Source organism: Leopardus geoffroyi, chromosome C1 (genome assembly GCF_018350155.1).
Source record: "Leopardus geoffroyi isolate Oge1 chromosome C1, O.geoffroyi_Oge1_pat1.0, whole genome shotgun sequence".
Lineage (NCBI taxonomy): Eukaryota > Metazoa > Chordata > Mammalia > Carnivora > Felidae > Leopardus > Leopardus geoffroyi.
In genome coordinates, this window is record NC_059328.1 from 219,513,274 (window position 1) to 219,535,478 (window position 22,205).

Sequence of the window (22,205 nt, forward strand, 5' to 3'; positions counted from 1 at the left end):
ACCTGAGAATGTCTTGATTCCCCTTCATTCTGGAAGAGTATTTACCCTGGGTAGCTCATTCTGGGCAGACGGTTCTGTCTTTCAGCACTTGAACTCTTGTGCTGCTTCCTTCTGGACTCTGGTTTTTCATGAGAAATCTCCTGTCATTCGAATTGTTTTATTTTCTATAGTACGGCGTTGTTTTTCCCTGGCTCCTTCAGGATCGTTTCCTTGTCTTGATCTTTTAGACGTTAATATGACATGTCTGGGTGTAGGTGTCTTTGGGTTTATCCTCTTTGGAGCTTGCTCAGCTTCTTGAATCTGTAGGCTTATGTCTTTTGTCAAATTGATGAAGTTTCCAGCCATGATATCTTTGAAGGGTTTTCAGCCCCTCCTTCTTTCTCCTCTCCTTCCAGGACTCTGATGACATGAACATTTGATCTCCTGTTATAGTCCACGGGGTCCTTGAGACTCTTTAGCGTCATTCTCCGGAACATTTTCTTTCCGTGTTCAGTTTGGACAATGTCTGCTGTTTTGTCTCCCAGTTTCCTGTGTCTTTCGTCTGTCCTCCCCATTCTGCTGTTGAACTTAACCGCTGAGCTTTATGTTGGACTTTTTAGGTCTTAAATTTGCATCACAAATGTATTCTATTTCTTTGCTGAGGCTTTTGATGTTTTCATTTGTTGTGATCATATTTGTAATTGCTTCTTGAAGCATTTTTGTCATGGATGCTTTAAAATCTCAGACAGATCATTCTTACTTCTCTGCATCCTCCTGTCAGCATCTCTTGGTTATCTTTTTTCACTCAGTTTGAGATCTGCCTTGTTCTTGGTGTGATGAGTGACTTTGGCCAGAAGCCTGCAGCCCTCCTCTGGCCTCCCCACTCTCGCTTGCTCTCATGGGCAAAGGAGTGGCTGCAGTTTTCTCTGTGGGGTTTGGCTGGAGCAGAACAGTTTTGTCTACAAGTTCTCTGCCCGGTGGCCACGCAGCCTCTTTTCTGATCCTCTGCCTGCAGAGAGCAGGCTTTTTTGGGACTTTTTTGGGTCTCTGCCCATTGATCTTTCTGGGTTGCAGCCTCCTTGATCTCTCAAGTCTGGAATATACTAGGCAAAAGCGAAGACAGGGACGCCCCCCCCCCCCCCCAATGTGTTGCCCCTCGGGTTCTGAGGGCTCCAGCTGGTCTACTATCTTTCAGGGTGCTTTGTGTTTGCTTGGCATATAATGTCCAGAGTGTCTAGCTCTGCTGGGTGGGAGAAAGAGGGAGAAAGTAGGTCTGCTTCATCTTCCCAGAAGCAGAAGGAACATGCGTTCTTTTTATAATCAGAAAAAAAGAAAACGCAAGAGCGTTTGATCAACTGTTCCATGTTAATTGGGCTGAAGGGATTAGAGACTGAACAGAAGACCGCCTTCCAGCTGAAACAAATCTGAGCTAAAACTCAGGGGGCTGCTTGTAACAGAACTGAATAATAAAATCACTCTTTTGCTCATAAATTTTTCTATTTAAATGTTTTGACCAGAATTGCCAATGAAATTTTGTATGTTTACATTCATCCATGACAAAGGGGGTTTGCTGCAAGGAGAGATTGCAACCCTGTGTAGTTCATAAAATTAATAACTGAGACGTTGGACTTTGGCTTCCCTGTTGTCATTTGTCTCCAGCTTTTAGCTGAACCAGTGATTACTTTCTGTACCAGAAGTCCTTCCCAAAAGGTCTGCGTAAGTGTTCCCGCAGATCGGGAAGGTGACAGAGGGGGAGCATGTGGGCGGTCTCCACTAACCCAAACTGTTTCCTCCTTCAGAGAGGAGAGCAGGGACGGGGTTTCCAGATTCCAAAGGAGGCTGAGAAGGACCAGAGCCCCCTTTCCGACACATGAGGGAGACAGTCCATGGGGGTAAGGATGGGAGGGGGAGGTGGCGAGACCCTGCTGTGTCCCCTGAGCCCCGGGCCTCTCTGTGCTCACCCCTGGCCCTCACACCTCACCTGTGCTTTATTGACCTGGGTGAAGGGAAGGATTTCTGTGTTTCTCTTGTCCCTACCATGGTCACAAAGACAGTTGGTTCCATTTGACCCTAGCGGTTAGTGATATAGTTTGAGCTCTTGGATGCTGTGACTACAGTCCGTCCTTCCTTCCTTCCTTCCTTCCTTCCTTCCTTCCTTCCTTCCTCCCTCGAATATGCACAGAGCACTGACTCTTGGATGAACCGTGTGCACCTGGCTTATAGCTTTCATGAGATTCTTATCACACCTTCTGGTGATATCTTGGTGGGGAAACACGTAATTGCATACTTACTGTGCACACAGTGGGGCTTTTCTTTTTTCTTTTTTTCTTTTTAAATGCTTATTTTTGAAAGAGAAAGAGAGAAAGGGCACGAGTAGGGGAGGGGCAGAGGAAGAGGGGGAGACACAGAATCCGAAGCAGGCTCCAGGCTCCGAGCCGTCAGCACAGAGCCGGACACGAGGCTCGAACCCACGAATCTCGAGATCATGACCTGAGCCAAAGTCGGATGCTCAACTGATGAGCCACCCAGGCGTCCCACAGTGGGGCTTTTCATGGCTTGGTGGCCAAAGGGAGGCAGAGACTAGATGTGCTGGCGCCAACAGGCCAGGTGAGTACCTGGTGGGCCTGGGCTTTTCCAGCCGACACTGGTTTCCTTCGTGAACCCGGTTCGTTGTCAGGCTGCTTCTTTCAAAATGGGCAAAATACGTGCCTGGACACACCCCCCCGCCCCCCGCGTCTGTGTATATCCAACAGCTACGTTACATGCTGCAGTGAAGATGTCCTCTTCCACTTCCTTCCTCTTACCCTCTGCCTCCTCCTACAAGAGGCACAAAATCAGATCAGTATTGCATCCCATTTTCTTCCTTCCTTCTTTGCACCGACATAACGTAAAAACCGAATAAACTAGGGGAACACGTGAATCACCCCGAGCCTCAGCTGCAATTTCTCCTCTGCCACCAGCCAGCTGTGCCACTTCGGGAAAGTCAGCCACCGTTCCTGAACTTCAGTTCCGGATTGTCATAACTGAAGGGGCTCCTAGGGGAACCCCTCAAAAGGGCGCTCGCTTTAGGCAACAGCCCAGACGTTCTTCTTTTCACCACGACTCGGACTGAAAGGTGAAAGTATCTCATTCCTGGGGCAGACTGATCTTACCAAGGGGGACCCTCAAATAAGACAAGTCTTCTCGATGGAGTCAGTTCCTGGCCCTGAGATAGTTGGAGACTTGTTTCTTTGTCCTTTTCTACAATGTGGCTACTTAATTCAACATTGTATCGATGCCACAGTAGAAATAGTACAAAGAAACAGGTGACATTCATTTTAATATCTTTTTAAGTATATCTTGTTTAAAATATTTTTTCAGGGGCGCCTGGGTGGCTCAGACGGTTAATCCTCTGACTTCGGTTAATCCTCTGACTTGGGCTCAGGTCGTGATCTCGCGGTTCGTGGGTTCGGCTCCCACGTCAGGTGCTGTGCTGACATCTCCGAGCCTGGAGCCTGCTGATTCAGATTCTATGTTTCCTTCTCTCTGCCCCTTCCCTGCTCATACTCTGTCTCTGTCTCTCTCCCCCAAATAAATAAACATTAAAAATTAAAAAAAAAAATATTTTTTCAACCTGTAAACCATATAAAGATTATCAATGAGATATTTCATGTCCTTGTTTCACACAGAGTCTTTGACACTGGTGTATATTTGACCAGTGGCCACTGTGCGGGGTGGTGCAGGTGTAAGGTGTAAGAGGTGAGATGGGGCTGGGCAGGAGGCTTGGTGCTTGGCTGGCCCCGTGGGAGGGTCAGGTCGCTGTGAAGGGAGGGAGGGTCTCCCTTGGGCAGATTCTTCTCTCTCAAGAGGATTCAGTGGACAAGAAGATGAGTGTAGGGGTGGGGGGACCGTATCTGGTGGGCTGTTGAGAGACAGACTCACATTTCCCCAGACATGCCTTGATTCTCTGGGGAGGCGGGCAGACCGTGAAGGAGCCGCTTCGGCGACCCCAGAGCCGGCGGCTACACGGGGAGCGCTTCCCCATCTGGCCTGGGCTCCTCGCGCACCCTTTGTGGCTCTGGTCAGCGTGTCATGGGAAGAGAATGGCTGTCCCTTCACTCCTGCAGGGAGTAGGGGAAGGCTGGTTAGAAGTCGGCGGTGAAGGCCCCGTCTCAGGGTGTCTCCTACCCCAGCGAGGACACCTGCACTCGCCCCGGAGGTCACTGACTCCCGACAGCACCCACTCCTGCGATGTCGGCACGTACCCCAGCGTCTGCTTTGACCGTTCGTGTGTCATCATCAGGTCACACGCCGCTGCTTCCCCACCAAACCCAGGAACAGACTGACCGCCAACTTGGTAGCTTCAGCAAGCTCACATTTTGGCCAAATACCGGTTGTGTTTTTGTTTTGTATTTTTTTAATGTATTTTGTTAAAGTTCATTTATTTGTTTTGAGAGAGAGAGAGAGAGAGACAGAGAGAGGGAGAGAGAGAATGTGCAGGAAGGGCAGAGAGAGAGAGAGAGCGGGAGAGAGAGAATCCCAAGCAGGCTCCGTGCTGTCAGTGCAGAGCCTGATGCGGGGCTCGAACTCCCCAACGGTGAGATCATGACCTGAGCCGAAACCAAGAGTCTGCCGCTTAACCGACCGGCGCCCCCCGGTTGTGTTTTTATTGGTGAGCCGTGTCTCTGAAGCCTGGCTCCTTTGCAAACCTTAGTTCCAAGTAAAGTTTCTTTTCTCAGTGCTTTGTCTCTGTCTTCCTTTGGCATAACGAGGGTTAGAGCAAGGGCAGGGCGTCATGGCCTGACCGGCGGCTTTCCTTCCCAGGATGTGGACTGCTCCCGAGCCCAGGCCCACCTCAGGGACCCCAGGGCTCAGCTCACCTGGGGCAGGAGGCAGGGCTGAGGTTGCTGCGGCTGGAGGCCCTGGGGGCGGGCTGGCTGAACGGGCCGCCTGTGCTCTGACCCGCCTGGTCCCCCCTGAGGGGAAAGAACCAAGCTGAGAGCTGAGAAATCATAATAAAACACCACTCCCGGGAAACCACTTAAATGAATCACTGCTAAGGTAACAATAACCTTTTTGGCAGATGCATTTTCTCCATCCCCAGCCGGAATCTTTTCAGTCCTACAAAGGGCCCTGTGACAGGGCGTGTGGCAGGCCCGCCGAGTGGATGTTCTCGCGGCTCTTAAATTCTGTTCTTTTCACGGGGCTGGGCCTGAGGAGGAACTTAGAGGACTCTGATACTTAATGAAACATTCCGGGGCTGTATGTGTTTAACAGATAGATGCGTTTACTGGGGTCCTAGTCAGAGCGAAAGGAGCATTAAAAAGGTTTTTATATTGATCTCGTTTATAGGTTCATAATAAGTGCTTTCTTGGTGGGGGCAACAGCTGTGTCGGCCGCCCGGGGAGGTTGAAGATATCGGAAGAGTCACCGATTGTTTTCTCCCTGTTAAACCCAGCTCCATACTGGCTAGGGGCTAACGAAATCAGTTCACCTCTTTTGCGGTCGCCTAGCTCAGATTTGCGGGGCCTGGAGCAGCCCAGGGGTGCCCCCCCCCCCCCCCGCAACTGTCACCTCTGGCCAGGTGACAGGCCCAGCCTCACTCCTCTGTTGCAGGGAGACCTGCCGGGTAGTGGTTCTGACCCAGGATCGCGCCCCGCACTCTCCCCTCTTTTCTGACTCGGACCCACCTGGGCCACCTTGAGGACCTCGCTCTCCTCTCTGGCCTCACTGCCTCGTCTTTACAGTTAGGATGTCGGATCCTTTTCTGGCCCCGATGTCACTGCCCCCGCAGCGGCGTCTCCCCTGCGTCCAGGGTGGACCCCGGGCACGAGCTCAGGTGGCTGTACCGTTGGTGGGCTTCAGTGCCGAACGAAAACACAGCCCCTCGTTCAATAAGCAGGAACAAAACTTTGCCTGTGGTTTCTCTTTTGGCCTGTCGTAGTGGTTTTCATTTGCTATATAATGTCGTGCGAGTGCAGACCCTTGTAGGGGCCCCGGGCCCACCCTGTGACTTGGCGCCTGCCCCCAGCCCTCAGGTACAGGTCACTGGGCTGGGCAGGTGGCAGGCTCCATTGTCCCCACCGGACTTCATTTACCGAACACAAACCCGAAGGAATTTATGAAGAACTTCAAGACACTGGCCACGAGGTGCAGGACCCCTCTGAGCATGGTGTGCTGTCTGACTCTGCCGTGGCCGTCCAGGGAGCCGGCCCGGTGGCGGAGGAGGGACGCTGCCCTGAGGGACTCGGGCCATCTGGCTGATGGCGCCCTCTCCCCACCCCCCCACCCCCACCCTTGGGCTGAATGCTGGTGTAGCCTTCCAGCCTGGAGGGAGGATCACTCCAAGTCAAGCTTCTGTCACTGGCCTGAGACGAGGCCCCAATCCAATATGGCCCCGGGGAGAATGCAATTTCTCCAAACTACTTGGGGTTCCCTGCTGGTCACTTGATTCTGCTAGTCTGCCCCTTTATTATTATTATTATTATTATTATTATTATTAAATGTTTATTTATTTTTAAGAGAGACAGAGCACGAGTCGGGGAGGGCCAGGGAGAGAGGGAGACACAGAATCCGAAGCAGGCTCCAGGCTCCGAGCTGTCAGCACAGAGCCCGACACGGGGCTCGAACTCACAAACCATGAGATCATGACCTGAGCTGAAGCCGGACGCTTCACGGAATGAGCTGCCCAGGCGCCCCTAGTATTATTTTTTAAAATCACTTTTACCAACCTGTAGGGTACAATTCTGGAAGGAAGGAGGGGTGGAATTTGGTGTCGATCTCGCACCTCGTCCGCAGGGAGTCACGTGAGTCTTATTTGTCATCTGCAGTGGGAGTTAGAAATACCGGATGGTGGCAAACGGTGAACCCTGGGGTTCAGTCCGTTACGTGACAGACGAGCCCTCTTGCCGAATCTGCTACATTTACAAGGCCTAAGAGAGAGCTGTCCCAAGGGGAGGTCCAGCAGGGCCCTGGGCCCTGCCTGTTTATCACAGAGCCGTTTAGGAGAAAACACCTCTGGGCACACCTAGCTCCTGGGGAGGAAAACGGCCAGCAGGCCAAGAGCAGAGCAAGGGAGGCACAGATAGGAAACACCTGTTCTCCGGGCCGAGGCGGGCCAGGCGTTGTTTCATATTTGCGTGTTTTCCTTTCAGTGCGTTCAAACTCAATATAGTGGTGAAATTAAGCACATCAGCAACCTAAAGCTACCACACCAAATGCATAAGTGCTGGGATTTAAAAAATATGCAATAACGGGGGTGAGTCTGGCGTCCGGCCAGCCCGGGCTCGCGTACAATGGGCGCAGTGTGTGCTCCGGGCCCTCGGTGCCGGCGAGACCACAGGCAGGAGGGCGGGTTTCCCTCCCCGGGTGGCCCGGCCAAAGGATCAGGTCCGAGGAGGGCTCCGGGTGGGCCCCGGGGGAGCGGGAGGGCTGCGGAGGGCTCTAACCTGCAGACGTGAGCCCCCGAAGCCTGCTGTCATCAGGGGGGCGCGGGCTGAGCGATGCGGTGTGGGGAGCAGGGGCGCCCGGCCGCCGCGGGGGAAGGTGTAGAAATCTGACACAAACACAAATGTTTTACCTTCTAAATCACCTTGGTCCTCACAGTTGAAATTCATCCTGAACTTCCCACCCCGGTGTCTCCTGCGGGGGGAGAGCCTGGGCTGCTTCTCGCTTTCCTGACTCACAAGCCATAATTCTTTCCCCCATCCCCGGCCACGGCGAGTTCAGCGCACCCTGAGCCGCTGAGCCGCCGAGATCCCGAGAACGTCCTGTCCCGGGGCCTTCCACCTCCTGCGCCTCCAGGCTCCGCTCTCCGCAGCCTCGGGCGGCTTTCCCAAGGCCGTGGTGTTTGGGGGTTTGCTTTCCTGGGCTTCTCCTCGGGCCACGAGAGCCCAGAGCTTGCGCCACCTCCGGTGTCGTTCACCGACCACCGTCAGCCCGGCGGATCGGCGTGTTGGGCAGGGCCATCCAGAATCCTCCTCACTGCCACCCTCCATTGGGTGCGGGCCCCCGAGGGTGACCTGCACTCTCCGAGGACTCAGGACGAGAACACCCACAGGCGTCGGCCCCTCCAGCCTCGCTCCAGGCTTCCTCTCTGGTGCCAGGCCCCCCCGCGCAGAGCAGGCGGAAGGCGGCCTCCCAGGAGCCCCGTGTTGGTTTCCTACGGCTGCTGGAATACCGTGTCGATCACGTGTCAATCAGACACTGCCAATCCCGCGGCGGCTGTTTGACTCCCGACCTCCCCACGTGTCTGCCGAGTCACGGGGCCAGACTCGCGACGCGGTGTCTGTCTTCGCGGCAAACTAGCTGTCGTGGGCCCACGGTTCCCCTGGCTCCTTCCTGCCACCGTGGCCACAGAGACGCAGCCCGGTGCCTCTGTCTGACCTCCGCGTGTGGCCAGCTCCGTGTGCCCCCCGTGGTGTGGCGAGTGTGTGTCCCCAGGGTGGTGGGAGGGTCGAACCTTCTTTCAAGGGCGGGAGGCTCTCCGTGTGGCCGCCCCGTCTCCGTTAAAAATTAAGACCCGGACACAGTGCGCACATGGCCACCAGCCTGGTGCCTTCAGCCGCACAGATCTAGTCTCGGGCCATCCTGGAGGCCTCTCTCAGGCGCTCATAGAGGTTGTGCTTCCTGGACGTTTCCGGCTTCTAGTGACCGCCCGCACCCCTCCGACCTCCTGCCCCGTGGTCGCGTCGATCACTACCACACTGAGGCAGGCTGAGTAACAGCCCCCAAATATCCACGTCCTCGTCCCCAGAGCCCGTGGACATCGGCCCCCAAGGCAGAAGGGTCTTTGCAGATGAGGTTAAGTTAAGGATCTTGGGGCCGGGAGAGGCGTCCTGGATGTGGAGCCGCCTCCGGAAGGAACACAGCCTGCAGGCACCTTGATTTTAGCGCAGACACTGATTTTGGAGTTCCAAGCTCCAGACCGTAAGATAATCAATGTGTGTTATTTTGAACCACTGAAGGGGCGGTAATTTGTTAGAGCAGAAGGGGGAACCTAATCGGGCGGCCCCAGAATTCAGAGGGAGGCAGCTGAGCGAAAAGGATGACAGGTGAGAGGACGTGGCCCAGAGCTGCTTTTCCTTAGGACTGGTAGCAATCCAGAGTCCTGGGCGCGTGTGAGGGAGCTGAGGCTTCTGGGAGGGGGGTCCCCCACACAAGTACCAGTGCAGGGCTGCCGTGTCAGCGAGCTGGGGCGCCTCGTAGCCTTGCTGAAAATTCCCAGTCTTTACTCTGGCTCTGGCTGATACTTGCCTAGTATTTTATTAAAAAAAAATTTTTTTTTTTAGTGTTCTAAGTTTTGAGAGAGACAGAGTGTGAGCGGGGGAGGGGCAGAGAGAGAGGGGGACACAGACTCCGAAGCACGTTCCAGGCTCCAGGCTGTCAGCACAGGGCCCGACGCGGGGCTCGAACTCACGGACTGTGAGATCATGACCTGAGCCGAAGTCGGACGCTCAACCGACTGAGCCCCGCAGGCTCAATCCTTGCCTAGTATTTTTGAACTCTATCTGAAAAAGAGTGTAGTTGTTCTTTCTGTCAGCTATGCATGCACAGAATTTAGAGTGACGACCCAGAGGCGTTCACTCGTACTCTGCAGCCAATTCTGTCCGTGTCCACGCAGGTCGTTGAACGCCGTGCGGCTACTTCCCAATTTTCAGATCCGCCGATTTCCTGCCGCGTGATCTGCCCTTCCGACGAGTATGCGTCTCCACCCCGCAATAGTAACGGTGGTTGGTCGCCATATTAAGACCAGGCTGTGTTGGTGCCAGGCTCTGTCCGCGGCCCTCGGAACGTGCTGCAGATGGCTTTGCTCTACTCAGACACCCTGGGCGGGGCCGCTCGGGCTCTGGTTTTGAGCTAAGAAAAGTGGCTTCAGTGAGTTAGTGGCTTTAAGTCACACTCTGGGTCCCCGGCGAGTGGGCAGAGCTGGGGGCTGGCCCTGCACTTGGCCTCCGACACAGTGCCTCTCCGGGAACCCCATTTAGCCCCTGTTTGAAGCAGTAGAATCCTCTCTTCTCGGGGATGCCTGTGTGGTGCTTGTGGGGGGTGGCGGTGGAGTGGGAGCACCCCCTCGGCCAGATAGAAAGGAGTCTCCATACTGAGGCCCCTCTTGGCCACTCACTCCTGGCGGGGGGGACAACTGAGAGGATCCCGGAAGCTGCCCCCACTTGCCTGCCTGCCTTGGTGTGTTTCCTTTCTTAATTTTTAAAGGAAAATCTAGATAATCTTTTTAAAAATAAGGTTCGTATCTTCTCACTGTTTGGATACCACCAAATGGGTTGGAGTTATTAAAAAAACAAAAAACAAAAAAAAAACCCAAAAAAACACCTCCCTCAGCTGCAGCTTTCATGTTCAGGGCACAGAAGATGAGTTTACAGATTGAGTAGGTGATTTTTATGTTGTGTGCACTTACTATAAACCAATGGAACAGTCTGAACAAACCCGAGCGCCCTTTGTCTTCTATTTATGTCTAAAACTGACGGTTTTGTGGAAAAGCTATGTTTTTACGACTCTGAAGTACCTACTTCTTTTCCCCCGGGGAAAATTTAACTGCGTCTTATTTATTGCACTGGGTATTAACACTCATAGTTTATTAAGGAATTTTCTCCAGGGCTGGTTGAACACGAGGCATTGGGAACGGATGCCCTGGTGTGTGGAAGGGGCTTTTATTAAAGTCCAGCCATGCACGGCAGGGGACACAATGGGACCCCCGAATTCCGGGGCATGATTACCTCCCGGGGCCCACGGGTCCCATCCAAGACGGGTCTCCCCTTCCCAAACCTACCAGTTTTTATCTTCCCGGCTTGACGAGTGGAGTGGGACTCTTTCCTGGCCTTCGTTCTGCTGGAAGCATCTGGGCAGCCGGGGGACAAGCTCAGACTCAGAATGTGGGAGGACCCGCCACCCCCTGCGGTGTTCAGAAGGGACGGTGCTGGCAGGACGGCCAAGCCACTGCTCCGCCCTGGGTGCGAGACACCCATGAGGGGTCAGTTCCTCACGCGTCATAATGCACGGCTTCTCTGTGACGTGAGCTGGGCCCCTGGAGGTCTGGGGGTGGGGAATGATCCGCAACTGCTCCATCTGGCTGGTCCTCTTGGGAAGTGGCCAGAACCCTCAAGCCCAGTGTCCAGGGCAGTCGTGAGGGTTGACATGGTGTGGCTGTTGTTTCAAGAGCAGGAGACTCTGGACAGGGGGTCAGGGGGTCAGGTGGTCAGGTGGGGGTGTGGCTGGATTCCTAGGTCTCTTGAGTCTGAGGCAAGATGCCGGGCAACAGTGTGGACGGTAGTGGGCGTTGGGCATAAACCTCCATCTGGAGCTGAGAGGGCTGGGGTGGGCAAAGGGTGCCCTCCTCCATGGGTACGGGGTGATGGTTGCATTGAAGCTGGGTGAGCCCCGATCCCTGGGCACTTTGGGGCTTGGAGGATGCCTTGGCTGGCTCTGGGGTCAGCTTTAGTTGCTTTTCTGGCAACATCAGCACAGGGGAGTGAGGGAGGAGCAGGCTGGGTTCAAGAGCTCTGCCGGGATTTCCTAATGACCATCTTGGAGAGGCTCCCTTTGTCTCCTTGTCCAGGTTGGTGGCCACCCTATCTGGGTGTTGGGCCCCAGGCGCCCACCTCCATTGGCCACGGGTGGGCAGCTGCTTTGGGCCGTTGTGAGTGAGTAGTGGACGGTGGGACCACACCCCCACCCTTTGCCCTAAGTCCAGCTGCTGTACGGTGCGTCGGTGGCCCCACACACGGGCGTCCTGATACCCAGAACGCTAGAGCGTGACCCAACTTGGAAAAAGCATCTCTGCAGATGTAATTAAGTTAAGGATCGTCAGATGGAGTCATTGTGGATCCCATCTGGGATCATTTGGGTGGCCCTAAATTCAGTGATAAATGTCCTGATAAGATATGGAAGAGGAGAGACACAGACACACAGAGGAGACGGTGATGTGAAGACAGTGCCAGAGACTGGAGATTCGCAGCCAAAGCCCAGGAACGCTGCCAACAACCCCCAGGACCTGGGAGAGACAAGGAAGGACCCTCCCCTAAGGCCTCAGTCGGGAGCACCTTCTGACACCTTGATTTTAGGCTTCCAGCCTCCAGAATCACGAGAGGACACATATCTGTTGTTTGAAGCCACCAGTTTTTGGTACTTTGTTACAGCAGCCCCAGGACACTAATGCAAAAGGCAAGAGTCTCATCTAGACTATGTCGTCTAGAATATCTAGAGAAATCTAGAGTGATGCTACGTGGAGGCCACATGGTGGGTGTGCTGGTGGTGGTGGGAGTGCGTGCACATATGTACACGTGTATGTGTGCACGAATGTGTGTGCATATGCATGCATGTATGGGTGCATGCACGTGCTGATATGTACATGTGTATGTGTGTGCACATGTGAGAACACATACATGCGTGTGTGTATACATGCATGGGTGTGCGTGTGCACGTGCAGGGAGTGGGGATTCCGGTTCCAGAGCTTCTGGGTGATTTGCAGGCAGACTGGTGCCTCTGCAGTGGTCTTGGGTTTCAGATGCCTTGGCTGTGGCTGCAGATGAGGTGCCCAGGGGCAGGCGATGGACCACAGCTCACAACCCTTCTGAGCTTCAGCCGTGGTGCTGAACCAGGCTTCCTCCTCCACCATTCCCTGAACCTCTGGAGTCCTCAGTCATGACTCATGGCCATGGGGTCCTAGAGGAGGTCATACAGGTCCCTATTCAGCCTTGTTTCATCTGAGGCTGGGAAGAATGGCTTAGCATTCTTCCATCCTGTGTGATTTGTGTGCAGGTTGGTGTTGGCCTTACGTTAGGGATACAGATGCAGGGATGTCAATTGTAGATCAATTTGGAGATGAGATGTCCCCTTTGCATAATGCCTGACATGGGGGGGACCCCATATTTAGTCTTTGAGGAGGGGGCTCTCATGCGGGAATTGGGACCAAGGGAGAAACAGCACCGCTTGAGGGACCCAAGTCACCCACTGGACATCAAAGGAACAAAGGGAAGGCAGCTCTGCCCAGCTGGGGCCCACCCCACGCCCAGGAGCCTATGGCCAGGCCTGCGGGTGCTCTCCATGACGGCAAAGATTGCGGCCGCCTCCCTGACCACTCAGCTCTCCCTACCATAGTCCCCTGTTCATCCCCCGAGGCCCAAACCAAGGACAGCTGACACTGAGGGGGCCAACAGCCTGGAAGACAGGAAGAAGATTGTGAACAGAACAACTGGCCTTGAGAAAAGTGGACATCAAGAGATGTTTGAGTTAAGTTATAAGTGTTATCATTAGAATTGAAAATAATTTTTATGTGTAAAAACTAAAATTAAAAGAATGATATTAGTATTCTCAGAAGAATAAAAAAGATATTACATCTATAGAATGGGAAGTTATAGAAGAAAACAATTTAAAGATAGAACAAGTTGAAAAAATGACCGAAAAAATCTGCCCCCTGGATGTCCCACAGTCCCCTTAGCTCCTGGCATCACTGTTTCCTCTGAAACCCAAATAAGCTGGCCCGAGCTTCTGACCCCCTGGTAGTCTGCCTGGGAGTCTTACCTGTCCCTGTTGACTTTAGATGGCTTGCTCACTGGTTTATTTCCTGCGCGGTTGTGCCTTTGAAGCAGGGGTTGAAATGGACACCATTCCTGTACCTTCTCTCCTCAAAACATCTACCACAGGTCTGTTGTGTGCCCCAAAGTTCCAGAAGGTTTGGGCAGAATGGGGCAACAGAGTCACAGGGAGGGAATACATTCCAGGTGGGTGGTCTGGGGTCCAGTTCCCCACTGCTCCATTACTTTACCAAGCAGATTAACTCCTTGCCTCTTTGTCTTCACCCTTCTCTTCCTTTGTCCTGGGGCCACAGGCCCATGAAAGGTGTTTTCCTAAAAGAGCAGGAATGCCTCACCTGAAGCCTACATGAACTTTTCTTCTCCCCTACACTGATGCACCTGGCAGGGCCTTGGAGGAGACTGTTGGAAGTCACAAGGGGAGGGTGTATTGGGTTTCTGTGGCTGCCATAACACATCAGCACAACCTCAGCACAATAGCACATGGCTATGAGCTCACAGTTCTCTAGGTTGGAGATCTGACTTGCCTTAATTGGGTTCTCTGCTTGGTGTCCAAAATTCAGGTGTAGGCCTGCTGGGCTCTCCTGGGAATAATCCACTTCCAAGCTCATTCAGGTTGGTGTCCTAATTCAGTGCCCATGATTATAGAGTCAACGAAGGTCTTTGTTTCCTGGTAGAGCTTGTGCTTTTCCAAGGAAGATTCACAGAGCTCTGAGGACTGGACCCACCATTGCTGGGGAGTGGCAGATGGAAAGTGTAAAGGGGAATACAGGTTCCTGGCTGATAGTCAACCAGGAAATCAATCAAAAAAAGAAATCCAGATTGGAGAGGAAGAAGTAAAACTATCTGTATTTACAGATGACTTGATAAAAGGAATGTCAGAGAATTTGTGGCCATCTTTAATCTGTCAAGGTGGTGCTGCCTAGAACTTCTAGTACAAAGTTGAAAGGAATGGTGAGAGCAAACACCCTCATTTGACTCCTGATCCTACAGAGAAAGCATCCAGTCTTTCACCATCACATGTGAATTTAGCTGTGGGCTTTTTGTAGATGTGTTTTATTAGGTTGAGGAAGTTCCTTTTTGTTTCTAGTTTGTTGAGGTGTTTTTTGTTTTCTATCACGAAAGGATGTTGGAGTCTGTCAAATGATTTCTCTGCATCCATTGAGATTATCATGTGATTTTTGCTTTTTATTCTATGATATGATGTATTATATTAACTGGTTTTCAGATGTTGAACCAACCTTGAACTTCTGGGACAAAGCTGACTTGGTTATATTGCACAGTTCTTTTAGATGTTGCTAGATTTGGTTTGCTAGTATTTATTGATGATTTTTGTGTCCACATTCATATGAGATATTGGTCTGTAGTATTTTGTGACATTTTCCAGTTTTTGTATCAGGATAACAGTGGTCTCATAGGATGAGTTGGGAGGTATTCTCCCCTCTCTTATTTTTTGGGAAGAGTTTGTGAAGAATTAGTGTTCATCTTTTTCTATAAATGTTTGGTAGAATTCAATGGTGAAGCCTCTGAGCCTGAGCTTTTCTTCGTGGACAGTTTTTCGATTACATCTTCAGTCTCTTCACTTTGTATAGGTCTATTCAGATAGTCTATTTCTTTTTTCAGTTAGTTTTGGTATTTTGTGTCTAGGAATTTGTCTAATTCATCTAAGTTATATCATTTATTGGCATGTAATTATTCATAATATATATGTTATACAACATATGCATATTGTATGCATAATTCATGGCATACAATAGGTCCTTTATAATACTTTTTATTTCCGTAGGGTCAGTAATAATGTCTCCTTTTTCATCTACGATTCTAGTAATTTGAGTCTTCTTTTCTTGATTAAAGTTTGTCAAATTTGTTGAACTTTTCAAAGAATTGGCTTTTGGTTTCATTGATTTTCTCTTTTGTTTTTTCTATTTTCTGCTCGAATCTTATTATTTCCTTCTGTCTGCTTGCTTTAGTTTTAGTTTGCTCTTCTTTTTCCAGTGTCTTAAGGTGGAAGGAAGGTTTGAGATGTTTCTTTTTCATTTAAATTGAGATATAATTGATGTATAACATTGTATTAGCTTTAGGTATACAATATAATGATTTGATATTTGCATATATTGCAAAATGATGACCACAATAAGTTTAATTAACCTTTGTCACCACATGTATTTACAACCTTTTCTTCTTGTGATGAGAACTTTTAAGATCTACTCTTAACAACTTTCAAATATACAGTACAGAATTGTTAGCTATAGTCATCATGCTGTACATTACATCCCCAGGACTTATATATCTTATAAATGGAAATTTATACATTTGGCCATCTTCACCTATCTTGCCCAACCCCAGCCCTCATCTATGGCCATCACCCAAGGTCTTTGTTCTTAATATAGGCATTTACAGCTGTAAATTTCCCTCTAAGTATTGCTTTAACTGCATCCTTTAAGTTTGGGTATGTTGTGTTTTCATTTCATTCATCGCATAGTATTTACTAATTTCCCTGTGATTTCTTCTTTGACCCATTGGTTATTGAAGAATATGTTGTTTATTTTCTTTAGTTGTTTTATTTCTTTATGCAGTCTTTCCTGATTTTTGAGTTTTGTTTTGTTTTGTTTTGTTTTTTGCTTTAAAAGGTTAACATGGTGAATTAAAGATGGCCATAAATTCTTTGACATTCCTCCTATCAAGAGGTGAGGTTTATAGCTTCCTTTCTCTTGAAACTAGATGGGGTCTGTGACTGTTTTGGCTGACAGAATACAGGAGGATTGGTACTACATCATGTCTAAAGCCAGGTTGGGAGAAACTTTGCTGCTTTTGCTTTGGTATCTTGGAATGTTTGCTTGGGGGAGGGCAGGGTGGACAGCCACTACGTAAGCAGTCCAACTCCTCTGAGACCACTATACTGTAAGGAAGTCTAAGCTAGCTATGTGGAGAAGCCACTTGAAGAGAGGGAAGTGCTGACCAGCCTGTATTAGTCTGCTAGAGCTGCCATACTAAAATGCCACAGACTGGATAGCCTAAACAACAGTGATGTATTTTGTCACAGTTCTAGAGAGTGGAAGCCTGAGGTCAGGGTGCCAGCATGGTCAGTTTCTCGTGAGAGCTCTCTTCCTGGCTTGCAGACAGCTGCTGTTGTCCTTATGTGGTGGAGAGAGAGAGAGAGAGAGAGAGAGAGAGAGAGAGAGAGAGAGAACGTGCGAATGCAAGAGAGCTCTGGTGTCTCATCTCATTTTATAATGTCACTAGTCCTATCCTATCAGGGCCCCACCGTTATGACCTCATTTAACCTTGTATTACTTCCTTAGATGCCCCATCTCCAAATACAACCACACTTGGGGTGGGGAGGTAGGGCTTCAACATAGGAGGTTTGGAGTGGGACACAGACATTCAGTCCATTATTAGCCCCCAGTAGTTCTCATCCCCCAGCCATCTTATTCCAGGTATTACATAGATAACAAAAGAAGTCATCTTGGTGACTCTGGCCCTTTCTGGGTCACATTAAGACCAGGTGAGGCCCAGCCAGACACATGACTCCAGTTGGGCCATCACTGCCGTCTGCTATTTGAGCCCCAGTGGCTGAGGCTGCAGACGCTGTAGAGCAAAGATGAGCTTTCCCCACTATGCCTGCCCCCGGTTATTGACCTACAGAATTGTGAGCATCGAAAATGGCTTTTATACCACTAAGCTTTGAGGTGATTTGTCATGTAGCAAACAGAAACAGGAACAGTGAATTTGTCCCATTTACGTTTATTGTTATTATAATTATCAGTTAACTTCTGTGGACTTCAGTTTCCTCGTCTGTAAAATGCAAATAATACTTAAGGATTAAGTAAGATAAGTGTAGTGCTTATTATATGTACATATATAAATGTATTTACACACACACACACACACACACACCTATATATATAGTGACTTGAAAAAAAAGGTACTAGATATACATAGTTTTGCATGTTTTCTTTCATTTACTTGACAATAGGAGGCAGTAAGTGTTTTGATTCTCCTCATCTGCTTTCTTGTTATATTTTGATTTTTTGAGTTTGAACTTTTTCAGAGGTTAAGATGCTGGGTTTTTTGTATTTGATCCTCTGGGAGTGCAGGTTTCCCATTTGCCCCAAGTCAGTGAGAGCAGAAATCTTGTGTGCCTGAGCCCTACGGTGCCTCCCTTAGCCCTATGGTGCCTGGGGTTTTGCCGGCAGTCTTCTCTACGCACTCTCTGCTGGTTTCCTCCAGAGCATTGGTCATGAGGCTGTGGCTTTTCCTGATTTCAGAGTCTTTGATTTTTATCTTCATTTTTTTTGTGTTAGTGAATAATAGAGAGAGTGTTTGGGCTGTGACTTGTATAAGAACGTGTGGTATTTTGATAAATGTGCACTATTATGCCATTTTTCCTTGGCTGTCCAGGATGGTGCAAAACCCTGCCTCAGCCCTGGAATTTGTCGAGGTTAATCAATGGAAAACCGTCTTGCTCCATTCTGCTAGTCCAAATGACGGCAATTCTCTCACATCAAAGCTCTTGCTTTGTCAAAACATCCATCCAGCTCTGGAGCTGGAGACTCATCGGGAAAGAATTCTCATCTTGTCAGAGGTTCAGGAAGGACTGACATGAATCAATAGACTGTTTCCTCAGAATTCTGCATGATTTCAATGGTTTTCATGGAATGAAATACCCTCTTAAACTCAGGAGGTTTAAATGGAAACATATACCATTCACGGTTCACACTTGACGGGATAATGGTTAGCTCCTTCCCCAAACTCCAGAGCTGCAGAAGCTGCTTCGAATCGGCAGGGGTCACCTAAGTCCCCGGTGAGGGAAGGCCGGAAGCTGGCTTTAATCAGACTTGGACTTTCTGTCGTGCGCGGAGCTGTATCTGATTTTCACTCTGAGTGCTTCCGCCTCCCAAGGCAAACGGAGGGCCCGAGTGCTTAATGTTAAAACACATTTCACACACACGTCAACGTATTTACTTACGCAGACACGCACTCGCACACACACGCAGACCCACACACATTCCTGGCCTCAGCATGTGTGGGGCAGATTTCGGCTCCTTCCCCACCCTCGTGGTGGGACGAAGCTGAGCTGGGGCATCTCTTTGTTTATTTTCACATGGAGGCGTTCATTAATGAAATGTCCAACTTTGAGATCCGACCTATCGGGAACTGTTTCTGCAGCGCTGGCTGACTCGTGGCTTTAACCTTCACCCTGGGCCCCCATCAGCCATTCTGTCATCAGCAGTATCTGGTCCTGGAGGCTTTCTTGTTTGGAGCGAGCGGAGGAGAAGTCAGGGTGTTCTCGCCACCCTGCAGGGGTCCCTGCTGGCTCTGGGGTTGCACCTGCTCTCGGAGGGTCTCTGTCCCACCCACGGTGGCTGGGTCATTGAATCTGATGTTTTTGTTCAATTTTCAGTGCTGGGCCCTTCGGGCTCTGTTGAAGATCCCAGAGCCCCTTCCTTGGGGGGGGTGCGTATATCCACCCCCATGCATGCGTGCATGCGTGTGCACACACGCACACGCACATGCACACACCCGACTTTTGGTCTAGGGGGCAGTGCTTGGCCCGGCCTGATAGCAAAGATCAGAAGGCAACGGACAGGTGGGCAAAGAGACCCCTGGTGATTAGTGGCGGGCTGGACCGGAAGCCAGCTCTCCAATCCCTGTCCACCCTTCCCTCCTGTGCTGGAGCCTGCCCTTCTTCACCCAGGTTTTCCTTCCTATCCTGAGTGAGTCTTCTCCCGTTTTAAGAGGCCGGCTTGGCATGTGGTAGAGGCTGGTTGGGCCCTGGGAGAAGGGTCATGGGAAGGCTCTGCCCAGGCTGGGTGCAGCTTGTCCCCGGGGCCCTCACAGAGCTCCCACTCACCTGTGGCCCTGCCCCCTGGGGGCCCAGCCACTGGCCACCCCGGTGCTCCGAGGTGACCCCAGCAGCAGACACTGCTTTCCTCATGGTCCCCCTTCGTCGGAGTCTGCCCTCTCGCTGCAGAGCCCACAGGGAGCAGCACACTTAAAAAAAATTTTTTTTTAATGTTTATTTATTTTTGAGACAGAGAGAGACAGAGCATGAGCGGAGGAGGGGCAGAGAGAGAGGGACACACAGAATCCAAAGCAGGCTCTAGGTTCTGAGCTGCCAGCACAGAGCCTGATGCGGGGGCTCGAACTCATGGACCCTGAGATCATGACCTGAGCCGAAGTCACATGCTTCACAGACCGAGCCACCCAGGCGCCCCTGAGCAGCACACTTTTAAGGCCTTTCTGGGGGCAAGCTTTCTAAAGAGTCCTGGTGCCTCTTTAATTTTCACAGGAACCATTTGGGGGAACTCAGGCTTGGAACAGTGGCCTAACTGGTGTGGCCAGGTTGGTCCCAATGTAGGTGACAAAGCTGGACGGGGGGCTCCGGGACCCTCTTCTGTCTCCTGTGCAGGGATGCATTTAAAAAGCCGTAAGACAGGGACTTTATACATTGGTATGCACGCCACCCTGCCCCCACAGCTTCGAAAAGGGAGCTGGGTGGGGATGGGGCGGGGGACAAGGTGTGTGGTCGGCCACCCCCTGCCCTTTTCCCTCATTTCCACTCACCTTGGTCTTCCTCTGAGGAGGCAGAGGTAGATCCAAATGCTGGGGCTGTTCAGGGTCCCTATTCCTCGTCTTTTTTTTTTTTTTTTAATTTGTTTTTAATTATTATGTTTATTTATTTTGAGAGGTGGGGAGGGACAGAGAGAGAGGGCTCCAGCCTCTGAGCTGTCAGCACAGAGCCCGACACAGGGCTCAAACCCACGAGTGTGAGATCATGACCCGAGTCGAAGTCGGACGCTCAACCGACGGAGCCCCCCAGGCGCCCCCTGTACCTCTTCTTGATAGTGAGTACAGTAAGATAAAAACCAGGAATCATGAACAATTATTAATCATTCACAAATCCAATGATTTGTTGACAACTAATCTGATGATGTTGGTTGGTAAGAGCAGTCTGGGTGTGTGGAGGGGACGGAGTTTGATCCTAGTGATGGAGAGTCGTGGAGACATTGAGTACTGACAACCATCCCGGGGTTGCTGTGAAGGGGAGCTGAGAGATGGGGTGGGGAGCCTGGAGGAGGAAGGGGTCAGAGAGGAGAAATCACAGAGGGCCTTTTGCTGCAGGGAGGGACACTCGTGGGAAGGACTGAAGAAGCAGGAGAGAGAGGAGACATGTCAGGAGACTGTCCCTGGGGAGCTGTGCTGAGGCCCCTTGGGCCCAGGTTGGGGGTGGCCCTAGGGAAGAGCACAGACAGGCGGGAAGGCCCAGGACCCGGACACAGAGGCAGGTGCAGGGTGCGTGTGGTGGCGGAGAGTGTGGATGTTCTCTTCCAATGGCTTCTCAGAAACTGCTGAGAATGAGGAGCAGGTACAACTGTTAGAGGTTTTTGAAAGAGGAGGACGTTATTTTAGGACATTTGGTGAGCGTGTTGCTGATGGGCTACATGAAAAAGACACGTCACAAGATGAATCCTAGAGTTTGGTAAATCCGTGTGTATTTGTTACGTGTAACAATAGAAGAGCTACAAGAACAAAACCACCAAGAGAAATTATCTCTCCGTGGTGGGATTTACAAGTAATTGGTTTTGTTTTTAAGATTTTATTTTTAAGTAATCTCTACAGCCAGTGCGGGGCTTGAATTTACAACCCCGAGATCAAGAGTCACATGCTCTGCCAACTGAGCCAGCTAGGTGCCACAGTAAATATTTTTCTTTTGGGGGCCTAGCTCTGATTTCTAAACTTTTTATTATGGGCGTGTATTGATTTCATAATTAAAATGTTGAAAAATAAAATGGAATGATTGAGGAAACCATTTGGTTTGGAATAAAAAGGGCTTGGGGGGGATACACAATGATTATCTTACAAATTGTCACTTGAAAGAGGAACGTTGATTTTTTTTTTTTTCTGATGGGAATGGGAGACTAATTATAACTGAAAAAAAACATACAAAAAGGCAAAAGAGATTTCTATTAGCAAAATTGTCTATAAATGGGATAGGCTGACTCAAATTGTTGTGTGTTTTATGTCACAGAAAGACCACTTGTCAGGACGGGATGGTGACAGGACTTCAAGGGCAGGATTGATGGTGGTGATGAAGATAATGATGATGATGATGGTGGTGATGGTGGTGATGATGATGGTGGCGATGGTGGTGGTGATGGTGATGATGGTGGTGGTGATGATGGTGATGATGATGATGGTGGTGATGATGGTGATGATGATGGTGGTGATGGTGGTGGTGATGGTGATGATGGTGGTGGTGATGATGGTGATGATGATGATGGTGGTGATGATGGTGATGATGATGGTGGTGATGGTGGTGATGGTGATGATGGTGGTGGTGATGGTGATGATGGTGGTGGTGATGATGGTGGTGATGATGATGGTGATGATGGTGATGATGGTGATGATGGTGGTGGTGATGATGATGGTGGTGGTGATGGTGGTGATGGTGGTGGTGATGATGATGGTGGTGGTGATGATGATGATGATGGTGATGGTGGCGATGGTGATGTGATGACACCAGTGGTGATGATGAGGATAATAATGGTATAGCCTTTTATGTTCAGATTATGCTGACAATGAAGAAAACATTCCTTTTCTTTTCATACCCAACTGATACTTGTCTGACCCTCTGGGGAGGCATTCAGGTGTTCTTTTAAAAAAATTTTTTTTAATGTTTATTTATTTTTGAGGGAG